At 44.3% G+C, this 18566-nt stretch overlaps 1 protein-coding gene across 1 annotated transcript in view; it reads left to right on the top strand.

Annotated features, from left to right (window-relative positions):
• Positions 1–18566, top strand: part of SLC35F3 (solute carrier family 35 member F3) — a 430572-nt gene that overhangs the window by 54635 nt on the left and 357371 nt on the right. The window lies entirely within an intron of this gene.

The following is an 18566-nucleotide window of genomic DNA, read 5'->3' as shown; positions in this document are numbered from 1 at the left end:
GCAGCTGCCCCAAATGTTACCCTTTTTTCCATGATAGAAAATAGAAAAACATTTCCAACAATTGTTTATATTATGTTTTTCTTTTGGAACTGTGTGTATGATCAGGTGCCTCAGAAAACACCAAAGATAATGAAAAAGCCCTTGTTTCCTGAAGGAGAAAGGTTAAGGGTCCATTTCCCTTTCATCGCTAGAGGCCATTGTAAAGTAATACATATTTAAATTATGTAAGAAATTATGGAATAATTTCTAATGACCTTTGTGTGTCTGAGTAACTCTAAAACTTAGTCTCTTTTTCCTAATCACCGAATTTATTCTCACGTGTAAAGTAGTGTACAGTAGTCATGCATCAAAGTTACTTATCACTGATTTAGGTGTTTTTTTTTTTTAAAGGAGGCAGCTTAGTCTTATCTGCAGTTCCAGCAATGAATAATCTGACAGCCAGATATTTCAAAATACTTAACGACTTTTTGCCCTTAACTGCGGCTGTTACAGAAAAGAAAAAAGCAGTAAGTACACATAATGGAAATCTCTCCCCAATGGCCTTTTCATTTCCTCCAAGCCCAGGGGAAAAACATTTCACGGGGAGCAGGCATAGGGAGGGTTGGCAGCAAACAATATTAAAAGAGGTATGAAAGATATAATTTTTTTCAGTAACAGTAGGTCACACCAGGAAACTAATGGAATTCTGTGGTTTGATCCTTGTGAGTACTGTGAATGTCAGTCAGGTTTTAAGACTAAATGGGTAGAAATAACTAAAAGATTTAAAAGTTTCATGGAACAATAGGACATGTATTGCTGAAGAAGACCTCAGCCATGGATCTTTCTTATCTTCTAAGTTTCAGCTGGACCCAAGGAGGTGAAGTGCCTTGGCCAGGATTTCTTGGTTGGTGGCAGAGTGGGGATTAGATCCATGCTTCTCAACCTGGGACTGTACCTTGAAATCACTTTGGAGTCTCAGAAATCTCAATGTCTGGCTCTACCCCCAGATATCCTGACTGTAATCGGTCAGGTGTGACCTGGACATTGAGACCTGGAGTGCCCAACTTCTCTTTCAGGATGCTTTCCACATCCTCACGCACCTTGTGCAGTGTTTTGTTGGGGACAGGACCTAGACATACTTGCCACAGTGTGTTTCCTCTTCAGCACATGTGCCTTTCTCTCTTCCTGCCTCCTGCAGACTCATCTCTGAAGCGAGGAACTGAGCAAGATTGTTGAAATCTAGATCCCAACCTGGCTGTCTAGGTGTGGGTTCCATTCTCATATAAACTGCATGTTTCTGTCTTTGCACAATATGCTGATTGGTGTGCAGAGCTCTGCTGTTAACGTGCCATCCGTTCTCCTTCCTTCACCTAAATGAGCAGCTGTACCCTCATTTCTGTCTTCCTGGGGAAGCAAGTCCCTCGTTTCCCCTCACCTATCACTTTGCCAGGAGAAGACAGAGTGAGGAAGCTCCTCACTGGCCTTCAGGTGAGGAAATTAAACATGTCTTTTTCTCCCTTATCCTCCAATACAAGGGTCCACTTTTCTCCCCAAGCAGGTAACCCCGTGTCACTTTAAAACACAGAATTTAGAGTTGGAAAGGACCTTCAAGATCATCTGGCTCTGTGTCTCACTGGGCAGACATCCTTTCTCCGTTCGCCTGGCAGATGGCTCTCTGGCTTTGACTTGGATGCCCACTGTGAAAGGAGCTGATTTTGTCCCATCCCAGCCCATGCAGCTGTTGAGTAATGCTAGTTATTAGCATGACTTTTTAAGTTAGATCATTTCTCATATTCCCCTGGCAGATTTCCCAATTATAAATGCCACCACTGGGTCCTAGTCAACTCTGTTTCATCACAGAAGATGGATTTAGGAGAATGGCCAGAATGGAGCCCCACTGCTAGCATTCCCCCTTGGAAGGACCAGTGAATGGGGCATGTCTGAAATGGGGTACCTAACAAGCTGTAAGTTCTTTCGACCTTGACCTTGCGTAACTCATTTTCTCCATCAGCTGAGAGCATCAGCTGCATTCTGTGCAAGGGCAGGTTATTAGAGTGAGCCTGTGTCTCTCGGTGGCTCCACACACCTGCACCACCATGCCAAGGTCCTAGCCCAGATCAAAATAACCTCATGGAGATGAGTGCATGCTTCCCCAGGAGGGTGCTATGTCTTGCTAGTGGTGCAGTTCCTCACACTGCCTAGAAATCCCTGAGCTCCCCAGAAGGTTGTTTGTGAGAGAAGGATGTTGGATCAAATACTTCTTCAAAAAGCACCAAAATATTTGCAGTGGTGCCTGATTTTGCCTTAGCAATGGATGAAACTCCAGAAAGAATATAGATATAACCTACGGGTATCCGCTGAATGCCGAACAGGTGGGGATTTTGAAAAAACCTGTGAAGGCACTCTCTGTGCCTTGCTACCCAGTGTGCAGTGGGCAGACTGGCAGCTTGTTAATCACCTGGGGGCTTGTTAGAAAAGCAAGATCTTGGGCCCCACCCAGAACTACTGAGAAGAGCTGCTTGAGAGATCTTTCAGAACACTTGCCTTTCTACCTCTCAAATCCCGATGGACGTGTCCTCATTTCAGCTTTCTTTTTCTCTCTCTCTCTCTCTTTTTTTTTTTTTCTTGAGACGAAGTCTCGCTTTGTCCTCCAGGCTGGAGGGCTATGGCGTGATCTCGGCTTACTGCAGCCTCTGCCTCCTGGGTTCCAGCGACTCTCCCACCTCAGCCTCCCGGGTAGCTGGGATTACAGGCGCACACCACCACACTTGGCTAACTTTTGTGTTTTTAGTAGAGATGGGGTTTCACCATGTTGGCCAGGCTAGTCTTGAACTCCTGGCCTCAGAAGATCCACCTGCTTTGGCCTCCCAAAGTGCTAGGATTATAGGCATGAGCCACAGCGCTTGGCCTCTCATTTCAGCTTTTTTAGAGATATACTGTCAGGTCATAGCTCTCTAGCTCATTATAATAATGGAAAATAGGTGCATTTCATGAAAATTAGGTGCATTTTAACTGGATGAGACAGCATCTTAACCCAGAACAGTGGGCAATGTGGCAATGAAGTGAGTGGAAATTGGGACAGAAGAACTTCTGGCATGTTTTAATCCAAAGGCATAGGGATGAAGCTGCAAGATCATGGGGGGATCATTCTTGAATTCTCATGGGGTCATTGATTTGTTCATTCATTCATTCATTTGTTCTAAGAGTAGATATGATCATTGTAGCAACTTGACTAAATACAGAAGTGTATACATCAAAAATTAAAACCATACATATTTCCACCACACCAAAAACTATCGTTAACAATTTGTTTTGGTGCATATGCTTACAGATATTTTTCTATTAAAGACCTACCATTTATATAATATGGGTTTGTATGTTTGCTTAACTTTGACATAATATTATGAGCAGTTTCTATTTATCTGTATTCTTCAAGAATGTGATCTGATTTTAAATAGTTGCAATGTATATACTTATCAAACTATGCTTGTCCAAGTTCTTATTGCTGGAAGTTTAGTGTGTTTTATTTACAGTTCATCTTCATTATAAGTAGCATTGAGATAAGCATCAGTGTCCATGAATCTCTGTGCACACATTTAACATTTATTGAATTCCAGTGTGCCTTACACTAATTGCCAGGCATGCAAAATTAAGTCCAATGGAATCTTGCTCTTTGTGAGGGGCTTATATGCAGAGTTCGTAATAAAATGAATCAAGGTCTTTGGTAATGTCTACAGAAAGTTAAAGTCATTGTGTTCGTATTTTTATCCCGTGCATTTTTCTCCTTTGTTTTGTACCTTGAGGAGTTGCTTCATTCAACGTTTCACAGGTGACACACTTCTTAATTACTAAAGGAGACGGTACTGATTATAATTCCTAATTGAGGATATAGTGTTTAACATCTCAGGCAGAATCTAAACATGACATTTTCAAGATATTCTCAAAACCTCTACAGTGCATTCCTTTTCATACTTGAGCCTTGTGACTAGGATGGGACTATAATGAGAATATTGCATCTTTGGGCATGGCAGTGATGAATTAATACTCACACTGTGCACGGACCTCGTAATGAAGAAAGCCGTGGCTTGCATAGCAAAATGGCTTAGCATTTTGGAGGAGCAACAGTGAATTTTGTGCATAGCTGCAATCTCTTTCAACCATGATGGGGATGTGTCCCAGACCCTCAGCTGCAGAGCCCTGCTGGAGTACAGAGACAAGCATTACCCCTGTGACTCATTCCAGCCCTCAGTAGCTATCTTTTCTTTTGCTCTTGCAGCCTTTCACTGGTAGCATTGAGGCTTGTTTTGTACATCTTAAGTGATAGGTCACTGTCAATGTTGGGGGTGGGTACTTCTGCCTTTCACATATCTGAATCCCATTTCTCCAGTCTATTTCTCCCCATTGTGGAGAGGCTTTGGGGCAGGTCATTGCTTTCTTTTTTCTTTCTTTCTTTCTTTCTTTTTTTTTTTTTTTTTTGAGATGGAGTCTTGCTCTGTCGCCCAGACCAGAGTGCAGTGGCGCAATCTTGGCTCGCTGCAAGCTCCACCTCCCAGCTTCATGCCATTCTTCTACCTCAGCCTCCCAAGTAGCTGGTACTACAGGGGCCCGCCACCACGCCCAGTTAATTTTTTTGTATTTTTAGTAGAGATGGGGTTTCACCATGTTAGCCAGGATAGTCTCGATCTCCTGATCTCATGATCCGCCCACCTTGGCCTCCCAAAGTGCTGGGATTACAGGCGTGAGCCACCATGCCCAGCCAGGGCAGGTCATAGCTTTCTTTAGTGTTTGGGGCAGGTCAGTTCCATAAGAGGCAGGTGCCAGGGGTGAGGGCAGAGTTCCACAGGCAAACACAGAAGCCTGCATGCTCTTCAGCCTCTCAGATGTGGGGGAGGTGAAGGTCATGTTTCATCTTACACTGCTGACTAATCTAGAGCAGTGTCAGAGCATCTCATTGCACAGCCATAAGGGGGTCATTCACTATCACCCAATTATTGCCCCACATTTGCACCTATATTTGGCTCTCCTTCTCAGCTGGAGTCACTCTGGGTTCTGGAGCCTAGTTTTTTTCTGGGATCAGGTTGGCTGATGTACCTGGGGGGCCCATACCCCAGATCTCAGCTTCTCCATAGCAGGTTGAAAGACTTATCATCATTTCTAAAGAGTTTAGCAGAAACTCAAGTTACTCCCTGTATAAACCTGGCAGTTCAAACTTTTCAAAGTGCCTCTGGAAGGTCCTTGTCATTGGGACCTCCTAATACTCTGAGGAGTTGCCCCACTTCATATTGGGCAGGCCAGGGCTCCAGCCTGTGAGCTCAGTGACTTGCTTTGGGCCCACACTTGCACCACTCTGAATTCTTCCCAGGTGTGGAAGAGTGAAAATCCTGATTCTGAGCTCACAAAGGAGTAGACTGCTAGTTAGTGCCAAGAGGGGTAGATGTGAGGCGTGCTCAAAATGTACACAGCCATACATAGAACCTGCCACCTGCAGTCTCTTCTGAAGTGGCCTGGGACTGAATGAAGGTTTCAGAGTGCACCTTCAGCTCCACTCTGCTTATTCCTTCACCTACAGATACTCAACTGGAGCTTTCCCAATGCCAGGCACCTTCACAGCATGGAGGACCTCACCATGAGGGAGGCAGATGTGGTGTTTATAGAGAAATGAGATCAACAAACAAGAAGTTAAATATGGAGCAAGATGGCTTCAAGAATCCAGTACATGCTGTAAAGGAGGTGAATCAGGGTGTTAAGACTGTTCATGTGTCCAGCAAAGGCATGCGAGGAGCCACCATTCAAGCTAAGAGCTAAACAATGGGAGAAGTCAGTTGTTAGCGGATGAGTTACAGACAGAGGGACAAAGGAGTGACAGCAGAGAGCTGTGCAACAGAGAGAAATGCAATGCAATATGAGTTCTGATGGTAGCACCTACGCCACACTGATGAGTTCCTTTGAGGGCTGCCCCATCCTGGGTGTTATCATTGTCTGCCTGGCCATTTCTCCACTTGAGAACATGTTGCCAACTGCTGTGATTGAGAATTCAGGGGACCACACTAACATCAGAGGAAACTAGTGCACACTAGCCTCTTGCAGAAAGTGAAAGGAAATTGATCTACCACCAAGATTCTTACCAGTAATGTTTTTCCCAATCCCTGACCATGGCCAGTGTCATGAAGTTGTCATTGCAATTGGACTCAGAACATTAGGGGCCTGGAGAAAGAAATACAGGATTAGGTCTTCTAAGCCTTTGTTTATACCCTGGGTCCTTTTAAAATTCCTATTTCAGACTGTGGGCCTGTGGTCCTTCCTAAGATGTACAACTAAAGCAATTCTCTAAGGGTTGAAGTTTTTCTAGAGGGACATTAAATGGTTGTTCTTCAAAAATTTGACTAAAAGAAGGAAGGGACCAAAGATATACACATATTCTTTGGTACCATTACTTGCACTTAGAATCTGCATGAAAATATTTAAATAGCTACCCCAGGCTTACAGCTTGTGGGCTGAGCTTTTTATCGCTATCTCCTGGTGCTTACCTCTTTGTCTAATTCCTTCCCCTTGAGTATGGGCAGGACCTGTGATTGCTTTTAACCAATAGAATATGGCAAAAAGGATGGGCCATTGTTCCCATGGTTCTATTATATAAGGTTTTGTTTGGGTAGCCAACATGAGAGACTCTCCTTGCTGGCTGGATGAAGTAAGCAGGCATTTTGAGGAAGCCATGTGGCATGGGTTAACAGGCAGCCTCTAGGAGCTGAGGACAGCCTCCCAACAGTCAGAAAGAAGCCAAGGGCCTCATTCTCACAACCTCAAAGAAATAAATGCTGCCAATAACTGGAGTGAGCTTGGAAGTGGATTCTTCCCCAGTCCAGCCTCCAGATGAGAACACAGCCTGGTCAATACCTTGATTATAGCTCTGTAAGACCCTGAGCAGAGGACCCAGTGAAGTTGTGTCCAGATTCCTATCACCTCAAAACTGTGAAATAATTGTGTGCTGTCGTAAACCTCTATGTAGGGGTAATTTGTTATGTAGCATAGCAAACTAATACATTTATGAGTCTATTTAACCCGGGATTGATAAAAGCAGTGGCTTTGGCTAGGTTGGATATTTTAATGGGTAGCAGTTCTCTAAGAGACTTATGGGTCTGTGAGGTGAAATCTCCATGGTCTGGGGCTTGGCTGTGGGCAGGAGAGATGACCCAGAGTCAAGATAGAGAGTGGCCAAGACCAGCCCTTAGGCCAAACCCCAGCCTGCCTCCACCCACAAGAGGGAAATGGTCTTCCAGTAAGTTATTTATAAGTAACAGAGGCTGTTAGCAGCCAGCAGAAAAAGCTTACATTTGGGAAGAAAAAATACCAAGATAGCAAAAGTGAAGAAAAGACTAGTGGTAAATAAAAAAAAGACAAGAAGTGGTAGGAAAGATTTTCAATAAGAGATGACGGGTCTGGGCTAATATGAATGGGGTTACCCTAATCAGACCTAATCAGGACAGGGATACGCTAATCAGACAATCTCAATGGGAATACTTAAATCAGACCTAATCTGGATGGGGACACCCCCAGTGAGGCCCCATCTGGATGAGTACACCCCAATCACACCCAGTCTGGACAGGAACACCCCAATCAGACCAGACCTGGATGCGAATGGCCAATCAGATTTCATCTGGATGGGGACACCCTAATCAGACCTAATCTGGATGGGGAAAGCCCAATCAGAACTAATCTGGATGGGAGATACCCACCAACTCCTGCTCCCTAGCCAGCTAAATTGCCCACTCCAGAATTTATAAAGATCCTATTAAAAAATAATAAAATTAGAGAAGCAACCTCTGGCACTTACGGAAGAAAACAAGAACTCGTTCATTTAAAGAACAGCTTTAGAATTTTCTAAATCATAGAAAACCTTCCTTCTCTCACAAGCTAATTCTGCAAAGGGTCAAATACAGATTTATGGGGGTGGTTCTAGGAGTTTGATTGAAAAATAAAGGAAATTCATGACTGTGCTTCAGTTCCTTAATTTTCTTTGGAGACAAAGCATCAGTGCTGGCCCTGAATGAACAAGTATAAACAACTTCCAACTCTGTGTGAGATATTACTGGTATTGTCTTTTTCTGCATCAAAAGGTCCTTTGCATCTGTGGAACTTCTACAGGGTCATGAGTCACTTTCTACCTGTACTTTTCGAGTAGAGTTGCCAGACTGAGCAAATAGAAATACAGGGCACTAAATTATATTTTAATTTCAGATCAACAAAAAATAATTTCACAGTATAATTCTGTGTCAAATATTGCTTGGGACATACTTATTCTAAAACCAAAATTCATTGTTGATCTGAAATTCACATCTTATTGGGCATGCTGTGTTTTTATCTGCAATCCTATCATAGAGGCATTTCAATGAAAAATGCAAGCCCCCACCCCAGACATGTGTTTGAAGTTTTCTTTTAGGAACGTCATTCTACTATAGGAGCTTTAAAAAAGAAAAGCCAAGATTATTAGTAAGGATTCTAGGCATCTATATGTAGTTTTAACTTTACCTCATTAGATAAGAATTAATTTTTAGCTAGATTATCCGACTGATGAACTGTGATGAATATAAACAATTGAGGATCTCATGGTACCTTTTCTTCAGTATTTTATATAGGAAGGAAAAATGTAAAATTTGACTTTGAATGTCAGTATCTGCATTGCTACCTTCTATTTAACATGGTAACCGTGTTTTACTGATTATGATAAACAGTTAGTCCATTATCATTTTATGAGTTGAGACCAATGTGGAACCCAGTAAGAAGAAATATTCCTCCAGAAACTACATGCAGGATGACTTCGCATTTAAATAATCTTTTAAAAGTAGATTTAATTTAATCTGAGAAACAACAGCCCCATGTCTAAATAAATTTTTCCACTCCGGAGTATAGAAAGGCAAGTATTCATTCTGAGGCCTAAGACAGGTTTAATTGCTATTGAAAACAAAAACTAAGTTATTTAGTGTTTTCATTATAAATCTTGGTTTTTGACTTAAAAAGGAGAAACAGAAAAAACAACCCATGGCTCTGAACTGAAAGTGCAATTTTACCACTGAATGGAAAGTTTGAGGAATATGTGGTGTGTTGTTTCCCCAGGACTGCCATAAACCAAGTACCACAAACTGGATGGCTGAAAATAATAAACCGTGTTGTCTCATATATTTGGAGGCTAGAAGTCCCTGATGGAGGGATCTGCACGGTGGGTTCCTTCTAAGAGCTGTGAGGGAGAATCTTTTCCATGCCTCTCTCCCTCTCTCCTAGTTTCTGGGGGTTGCCAGCAGTCATTGGCATTTCTTAGCTTGCGGATCCATCACTCCAATCTCTGCCTCCATCTTCATATCTCCATATCTTGTATTTTTAGTAAACATGGGGTTTCACCATCTTGGCCAGGCTGGTCTTGAACTCCTTACCTCAAGTGATCTACCCATCTCGTCCTCCCAAAGTGCTGGTACTATAGGCATGAGCCACTGCACCCAGCCAATAGGTAGTTTTTCAACCTTCATCCCCCCCTACTCTCCCTCTTCTAGTAATCCCTAATTTCTATTATTCCCGTCTTTATGATCATGTGTACTTAATGTTTACCTCCCACTTATAAGTGGGAACATGCAGTATTTGGTTTTCTGTTCCTGCCTTAATTTGCTTAGGTTACTGGCCTCTAGCTGCATCCGTGTTGTTGCAAAGGACAGGATTTCAAAGACCCCATTTCTAAAGAAGATCCCATTATGAGGTACTAGGAGTTACAATTTTGACATATTTTTGGGGGGACACAATTCAACCCATAACATAGAGTATGCACATTGCAGCCAAGCAAAATTTACAAAATGTTGCCTAATTCTTCCTCCTTTTTTGCAATTCTTATCTTCAGTTTTCAGACGTCTGAAGGCTCCTCCATGCCAATTTTGATCTGTTTCTCCTGGGATGTTTCCCCTTCCACGAAGGCCAGAGGATCTAAAGGGGCTATAGGAATGGCTGGTTTTCAATGGGCAGAGAGTTCCCTGCAGTGGCCGCATGTGCGCTCATCATGGGCACTGTCAGTGGAGAGCTGACATGGTGTGATCATCAGGAGGTGCAGCTCTGGGGTCTGCCGTCTGCGGTGCCTCCTCATTTTAGCGCCTCCCATCCTTTGCCCTTCCTCTTTCCATTCTTCTCTTTGGTGCCTTTCCTGCCTTAGTGTGGCCACCTCCTGTCTTTTCTCCTGGTGTTCCTGGACCTCTGTTGGGCAGTGAGAGGAAGATTAGCTGTTTGAAATCTCTCCGTTAGCTCCCCTGCTTCTTCAAAGAAAAACTGTCACATAAAAGTCACAAGTAATTAAGTCTGGAATGTAGACTGCAGCACAGGGCATTGGGCCTAGTGTGGGAAGGCATGGCTCTTTTGAATGATGCTTAGAAAGACCTGAAATAGTAATCATATGAAAAGATAAGTCTCTGTTTTTCTCTCACTTCACGTGAGTTCCATAACTATGCAAGCCAAGGCTAGTAGGGTGGTACCGTGAGATCCTGTGAGATGCAGCCCCCTCTTCTCTGTCTGCTCCACCATCGAGGATCCTGGCTTCTGAGATCTGGTCATCACACCTTCCCTCCAGGCAGGAGAAATGGCTGGGGAAGGGAGAAGGATTCTCTCTCCTCTCTGAGTAGGGCTCCCTTCCAGAGCTTCCCGGGAGCCCTGACCAGTGACTTCTGCTCCTGCCTCATTGGATGCCCTCTGTCTAAGGAAGGCTTGGAAAAATACTTCCAGTGGGACAGTTTGCTACCTCTTAGCAATGCAAGGGTCCTGTTTGAAAATAAAAGGAGGAAAGGATATGATGGGCAAGCACTGGTGGCCTCTGCCACAGCCTGACCCAGCCTTATGGTGACACCTGGGACTGGTGCACCACTAATTGTGTCTCCTCCTGTCTGCTGGATGGGCATCAGAGTTAGCACCCAGCCACCTTCTGGGGGTCTTGGGAAAGGGAACAGTGATGGGAATGCTCAGTGAGTTCTTCAGAAGAAGCCACCCCCTTCAAGGGTCTGTGATCCAAACAACAGCAAGACCCGCAGCCTGAGGATGGATCAGACCTCGAGTCTCGCCTGTGCCTGATGCAGATGATATTACATGAGATTTTGGACTTAGAGTTGATGCCAGACTGGGTTAAGATTTGGGGGCTTTTGAATGAGGTGAATGTATTTTTCATGAGGAAAAGGACATGAATTTAAGGGGACAGAGGGTGGAGTTTGATGGGCTGAATTGTGTCCCACCTCCCAAATTCACTTGCTGAAGTCCTAACCCCTAGTATCTCCAAACATTTGAAGACAGGGCCTTTAATAAGGCAATTAAATTAAAATGAGGTCATTAGGGTGGGCCCCAGTTCAATAGGCCTGGTGTCATAAGAAGAGAAAATTTAGGGACAGAGACATCAAGGGAAGACCATGTGAAGACACAGACAGAAGACGGCCATCTACAGGCTAAAGAGAGAGGCCTCAGAAGAGACCAATGCTGCAGACACCTGGATCCCAGACTTCCAGCCTCCAGCACTGTGACAGCATAAATTTCTATTGCTTAAGCCACTCTTTATGTGGTTCTTTGTTATGGCAGTCCTAGCAAGCTAATAAGGATTTTAGACTGTGTTCAATTCCTAAACTTGCAGGATACTGTTTAGCTGGGCTTATTCAATGGCACTGAATGAGAAAAATTGTTTTGTTTTTATCTTTATGTATGTGGCTAGCCTCTTCACTCATTTCTAGTCCCTGACACAGAGGCAGAGTGTCGAAAGCCAGGTCAGTCCCTTCTGATCACAGGCACCATGAACCAATGTGCAGAATTTGCTTCTGAATCTGAATGGCATTGATATACATCTGACTGGGGTGCACACATACCCTCTCCTCCAATTTCAGAGTCGTCAGCCAAGTAAAGGGAGCACTGGCTGCCCAGAAGGGAGAGGCCCCTTTCCAGACCCACTTCATCACAGTTCCCTCCGACTAAAACCGAACCTCATTACGAAGGAGAAGAACCACTTCTGAGAGCTGTTGGTAAACAAAATTTTAATGTAGTGTCTGGTGACGGCAAGGAAAGAGAGGAGAAAAAAACTGCTCTTCAGGTCAAATCCTATGAAAATAAGGACAGTTATCAAAAGATACCCGACCGGGCACGGTGGCTCACGCCTGTAATCCCAGCACTTTGGGAGGCCGAGGCGGGTGGATCACAAAGTCAGGAGTTCAAGACCAGCCTGGCCAACATGGTGAAACCCCGTCTTTACTAAGAATACAAAAATTAGCCGGCGTGGTGGTGGTAGCCTGTAATCCCAGCTACCTGGGAGGCTGAGGGAGAGAATTGCTTGAACCCGGGAGGCGGAGATTGCAGTGAGCCGAGATCACGCCACTGCACTCCAGCCTGGGTGACAGAGTGAGACTCCGACTCAAAAAAAAAAAAAAAAAAAAGAAAGAAGGATACCCAGGCCTCCTCTGCTGACTCCCTTGTGGTCAGCAATGGGACCGTGGTTGACCAAAGACCAGTCCTTATTAGCTGGGCATCGGCTGCATGAGGGGGAGGCTGAGGCACATACTGGAAAGGATTGACCATCCACTTATACCCTGCATGGCCCAGGCCTGTCACCCCTGAGGGGAAGGGACATCCCCCACTGCCCGAGAGCTCCGCCTAGAGCGTGCTGGCCTGCACAATGCCTCAATGCCAGTGCCGTGTGTATGTCAGGGACCCTGGAGGTGAGGGAGCCCCAGCAACTGGTGGCTGTCACTCCCCTTTCACCCATGGCTCCTTGGGTAGCAGCATTTGAAACAATGCACAAAAGCTGTTTGGCCATGAACAACTAACGTTGCTAGCTGCAAATGCGTGATTGTCTGTTTGAAATGAGAACAGAGTGGTGGATTGTTTAAGCCCATGAGCTTTGATGTTAGACTGCTGGGCTTTAAATCCTACCTCAGTGTCCCCAGGATTTAACAGGTGAATTGTGACATCTAGGTCAAAGGACTTATCTGAACATTAAACAGCATAATATGTCAAGAAGCATCAAACATATTTTACATGATGGCTGAAACATTATGAACACTCAGTAAATGTGAGCTCTTTATGTTTTATATATATGTATGATATATTTCCCCATTCCCAGATGGGTGTAAACAGTGAAGAGTAATGATTAAGAGCACAGCTGGGATTGAGTCCTAGCTCCACCTCCTATAGCTGTGTGACTCCTCTCTGTGCCTCAGTTTCCTCATCTTGAAGATGTGGACAGTGCTGATATTACCTCACATGGCTGTTTTGAGGAGCAAATGGACCAAACCATGCACAGCATTTAGGATAGAGCCAGGCACATGGCGAGCCTGGTAAATCATGGTTATTATCATTATCACATCATCATAATTATTACAACGGATTCAGAGGAGAGGTCAAGATGGACAACGAAGGCCTTTTTCTCATTTCTCTGTTCAAACATTACTTGGGTGAATGAGGCATCGTGATGACTTACATACATTATATAATTTAATTGTCACTCAAGTCTGATAGTTGGCTGTTTTATTTATTTTAGAGATGAGAAAAGTAAGATTCAGGCATTGGGGCCATTTCACCATGTCACTAAGTAGCAAGGCCGGAAATCAACGGCAGACAGCCCTGACCCAGAGCCACCTGAGCCCACTGTGCCTTGCCCTTCCCCTGTCATCTTGGTCCCCACTGTGACTAAAAGAGGAGCCCTAGGCTCATCATAGCTCTGTGTCCTCATCTGACCACACTTCTTGTCTCTGGCAATAAATATGCCTGGAGGCAAAAAGACACTGTCCCCTTGGGTCATGATAAAATCATGTGACTCAGCAGCCGCATCTGCAGGGTGCATTAGTCATCAGAGGCACGTGGCTCCCATGTCCCCTGTAGAGTCGAGAATAATATATTTTGGTGCTGAAATCTAGGGTCTGTGAGAGTCACAGCTTGCAAAGCAGAGCCCCAGGACTTGACTTCACAGCCTGGGCACCTGTAGTGGTGAAAGGTGCCATGGAAAGCTGAGCAGTTACAAGGAGGGGATGATAGATGCCCTGGGTCATTTCAAGCAGGGGTCCAGGAAGACCATGTCCAGGCACATGAGGTGTCCCCGTAATCCCACAATCTTGAACAACTTGGGGATCAAGTATGATATTGCAAAATGGAGCCTGATGGCACTGACTGTAAATGCAGATGAGCTTTCAGAAATACTCAGACATTAACGATGCTTCTGCTACTTCCCCGGTTCTTGGGAGGAATTGAGGCTGCAGAGTCTTGTGAGACACAGTTCCTGTTGCTGAGAAGCTTGTGAGTTAGATGAGAGGCTGAAATCTGTAGGTACAATTTATAACCGATAGAAGGCTAAGTGAGATGTATGCACAGGTCTCTTTGGCTACATGGGTGGGGAAGCAAGGCAGACACTTCCACTGAGGTGTGGAAAAAAAAGCACAAATGCACGTGGTCGCATGGCAGAGATACAGCAGCTTAACCCTAATCTTAATGAAACTTTTATTAGCATTGTGAACAGGTTCATCTTTTGCTGAAACTGGTAATTTCTAAGCATAAATTTTTTTTCTTTTCTTTCCTTTTTGAAACCAGTGCAGACTGTCCTTGTATCACATAGCTAGGCCAGAAGTCTGATTACAGACTTGGCAAGCTAGTCCAGAAGTCTGATTACAGACTTGGCTAGACAATTGATTCTGAAGAAATAATTTTAGCCTATCTAATACCTTCATACTGATTTTTGATTATTTCTCCAAGCCTCTGGCTACATGTAAATCCATACTGATGATTGGTATGTTTGCTTATTGAATAAAAACTTTCTCTGATGGCAATGTTCTCTTTGTTCCCTGAAAACATTAGTTTTCCGGGAAAAAGCTAAACCCAGTCTTGGGCAGGAGACTATTACATTCCAGGATGTATTTCTATTTCTTTTATTTCTTTTTTCTTTTTTTTTTTTTTTTTTTTTGAGATGGAGTTTCACTCTTGTTGCCCAGGCTGGAGTGCAGTGGCGCAATCTCGGCTCACTGCAACCTCCGCCTCCTAGGTTCAAGCGATTCTCCTTCTTCCACCTCCTGAGTAGCTGGGCTTACAGGCGCCCACCACCACACCCGGCTAATTTTGTATTTTTAGTAGAGTCATAGTTTCTCCATGTTGGCCAGGCTGGTCTCGAATTCCCGACCTGAGGTGATCTGCCTGCCTCAGCCTCCCAAAGTGCTGGGATTACAGGTGTGAGCCACCGTGCCCGGCCTGTATTTGTTTTCTAATAAAGCTGATTTGAGTGATTATACTGGAAACGAAGTTGTGTTCTTCCTCCTTGAGCAAAGTCAAATTTTCTCACAGTGGCCCGGTTAGCACTTGCTTTCATTTTAATCTACTTTCTACCCATTTGCTGTTTCTTATGTCTTTGTTCTCATCAACTCTTGGGATTGATTTTCGTAGTTTCAAAGCAGTGGCTTCATGCTCTCCACAAACATGTCAGTGACATGAATGTACTAAACGTGCAGCAAAGACATTTGAGTTTTCTCAGAAGTCAGAGTTTTGTTCATTTTTTGTCCCAGAGAAACCGATAAGAGGGATTCGGACATCTACTATGCACAAGAGATGTAGACCTTGATTATTCTGAGATCATAATGTTGGAGGGAAACGTACCACATAACATAATGTTAGAGAAGTAAATGGAATCAGATTCTAATCTGTGCATAACAAGGTGCAAAGCTTTGAAAGGCTTAGAGAGAAGACATCAAGATAAGCTATGTAGTTCAGGGACCACCCCCCCGCCACCGGGCATGGAAGATGAGCCAGGCTGCAAAGCAGAGGCTCTGAACAAGTGAAGACCATCGTCTACAGAGAAGCCAGAATGAAGATTTCCAGGCCCCATTCCCAGAGAGTCAGAGTCAGGAAGTCAGGCCTGGGGCCTAGGAACCTGAATTTTAACAACTGCCCCATGCCCTTCTTATGTAGGTGGTCCATGGACCATATTTTGATAAATACAACCTTACAAGGTAGTTAAAGGGTTTCTGTAGATAAATAAGATAAGGGGCAGCATTTTGATGTTAAAAACAAGCACCCAGCTGGAAAGTCATAGACCCCTGGTAGTTGCTAATGGCAGAAAGTGCTCACTGATGGAACACTCCAGGTTACTGAGCCAGATCCCTCAGGCGACCTTGGAAAAACAATTGTAGTATGCCATAACTGCAGAATACCTTTCTCCAAGAAGCTAAAATAACATGTGTCAACCATGGCCCTGTGGGTCTGACGGATTATGTTTGGGGAGAGAATGAAGACAAGTTGCTCTTTCCCCATTTGACAAATGAGGAAATAATGGCAGCACCAGAGGGGCCCTCTTTGCCAACTGTTAGTGATAGACATGATATCCATGATGGAACTCCAAGGACGCTCTGTGATGGGAGAGGGGCGCTGCTGTGGGCAGGGGCATGGTTGAATGGGGAGCAACAGGCCATCCAGTGAGGAAGTGGCTGGGAGCTGCTGCCCAGGGCGGCATGCGTCGGCCAGCACCCAGAGCAGCCACGGGAGGCTCAGGAAATTCTCAGTACCCGGAGCACGTGTGCAGCTCAGAGGTGCAGGTTGCCAGTGCGAGGGCGGAACTGGACAGCCCTTACACCTGCCTGTACTGGCTTTCTGCCCCTCTCATTCCAGAAAGGGCTCGAAGATGTGCTTCAATAAATGACCCCGAGGTGTACACACGTATGGTGTGTGTTTTATATGTGCATGAGTTAGAGATGGCATATCAGAGCCATGAGAAAGAGGAAGAAATAAGGTAATCCTGAAACATAAGATCATTACCCTTAGTGAACCAGTGCAAAAAAGAAAGTACGCTGGGTTATATAATTTTTGTTATGAAGAAGGCGAAGGAGGAGGGGGGAGGGAGAAAGGCAGAGGAGGAGGAGACAAATTTTTAAGAAAATCTACATTTTTATGGCACAATGTTTTTTAAGTAGCCTGGCTTTTTATCATAAAGATATTATAGTCTCCTTGTAGAAAATATTAAGATGGCATGAAAAGATAAACAAGAAAAAGCAGAAATTGTCACTGATCCTACTACACAATATTAAACACAGTTCACATTTTATTCTATTTTTAACAACTCCTTTCATTTTTCTTTTTTTATCCTTCTTACTATGGTAAATTGCAGGCTTACACAAAAGTAGGGAGCAGAGGAGCGATCTCCCATATACCCAGCATAACTTCAGCAATGGTCAGTGTTCTGCTGTACTTTAATAGCTTCTCGACTTCAAACTATACATGAAGATGTACCTGTTGTTTTCTCAGTGCATGTCCTATTTTGAGTGTAACTTGTATTGCTATGTCATTTAAAAGTATCTGTAAACAAAATCTGTAATGTGCATAATTTCGTGGTATGGTTGGTGCTCAATTTTTTTTTTTTTTTCTTGAGACAGAGTTTCACTCTGTCACCCAGGCTGGAGTGCAATGGCACCATCTCAGCTCACTGCAACCTCCACGTCCTGGGTTCAAGCGATTCTTCTGCCTCAGCCTCCCAAGTAGCTGGGATTACAGGTGTCTGCCACCACGCCCAGCTAATTTTTGTGTTTTTAGTAGAGACGGGGTTTCACCATGTTGGTAAGGCTGGTCTCAAACTCCTGACCTCAGGTGATCCACCCACCTCGGCCTCCCCAAGTGCTGGAATTACAGGCGTGAGCCACCACGCCCGGCTGGTACTCAATTTTAAAGGGAAGTTATCATCCAAATGTGATACTGGTAGCCTTTTGACAGTTGCTCTCACAGTGGGTTTACAGCAAATACAGAAGCCAGCTCTGGGAGACCTTTCTCAAAGCATCCTTGTTAAAGTTAAAGAGTAGGACATTCAAATGTCACCTGGTGAAAGGGGCTCTGCGCATGCCCTTTAGGTTAGCTCAGCCGTGTCCAGTCCACCCACCTCCCCGTGGGTCTGAGAGTCAGGCTTCCGTATCGCAGCCCTGCACCTGCTTCTTTCTGGGCTTGTGTTTTGGAGCCTGGTGCTTCCCTTAAGTAGTCGCAAAGATTCTTTTCTCTTCCTGCGATAGCTATTTTTGCAAGTAATTTTATTGGAGGGTTGAACAAGTCTTCCACCTCCATATGCTTATGGGATTACAAAATTGCAGCTTTGCCTTTTAGAAGAGAAAATTCACAGAGAAGGCAGACCTTTGTAGTCACAGCTCTCATATTAAAGAAGCAAGGGCTCAGAGTTCCGCTCTCTCACCTCCCAGCGTACCAGAGTACCTGGTTCTGGTATCATCTGATAGAGTTAGGGGACAGGGAGCTGCATGTACAACAGTGGCCTTGCTGTTGGATTCTCTTTTTCAGGATTGCAATCATGAATTATCTACTTCATAGTATTTCCTGAGGGCTACTCTATACTATATATTTTAAGTACTGTTGCTATGTGCTGATAAATTGTACTAATATCCTCATCATCCATGAAACATTTTGGCCACTTGCTTGCATAAATTATGGCATCAAGTCTGTCTTGGGACTGAAGCCCTCAACAGCAGTTCAGATATTTGCTTATTAAGTTGCCCATAGTATTGCAGGTGCTGCTCTGTGCTCAAGATGCAGATACAAGTCTTATAAGTCTACCAAGCAGGACTTCC

This window comes from Nomascus leucogenys, chromosome 5 (genome assembly GCF_006542625.1).
Source record: "Nomascus leucogenys isolate Asia chromosome 5, Asia_NLE_v1, whole genome shotgun sequence".
NCBI classification, from domain to species: domain Eukaryota; kingdom Metazoa; phylum Chordata; class Mammalia; order Primates; family Hylobatidae; genus Nomascus; species Nomascus leucogenys.
Note: the sequence above shows the minus strand (reverse complement) of the source record. Positions and strands in the feature narration are given on the sequence as shown.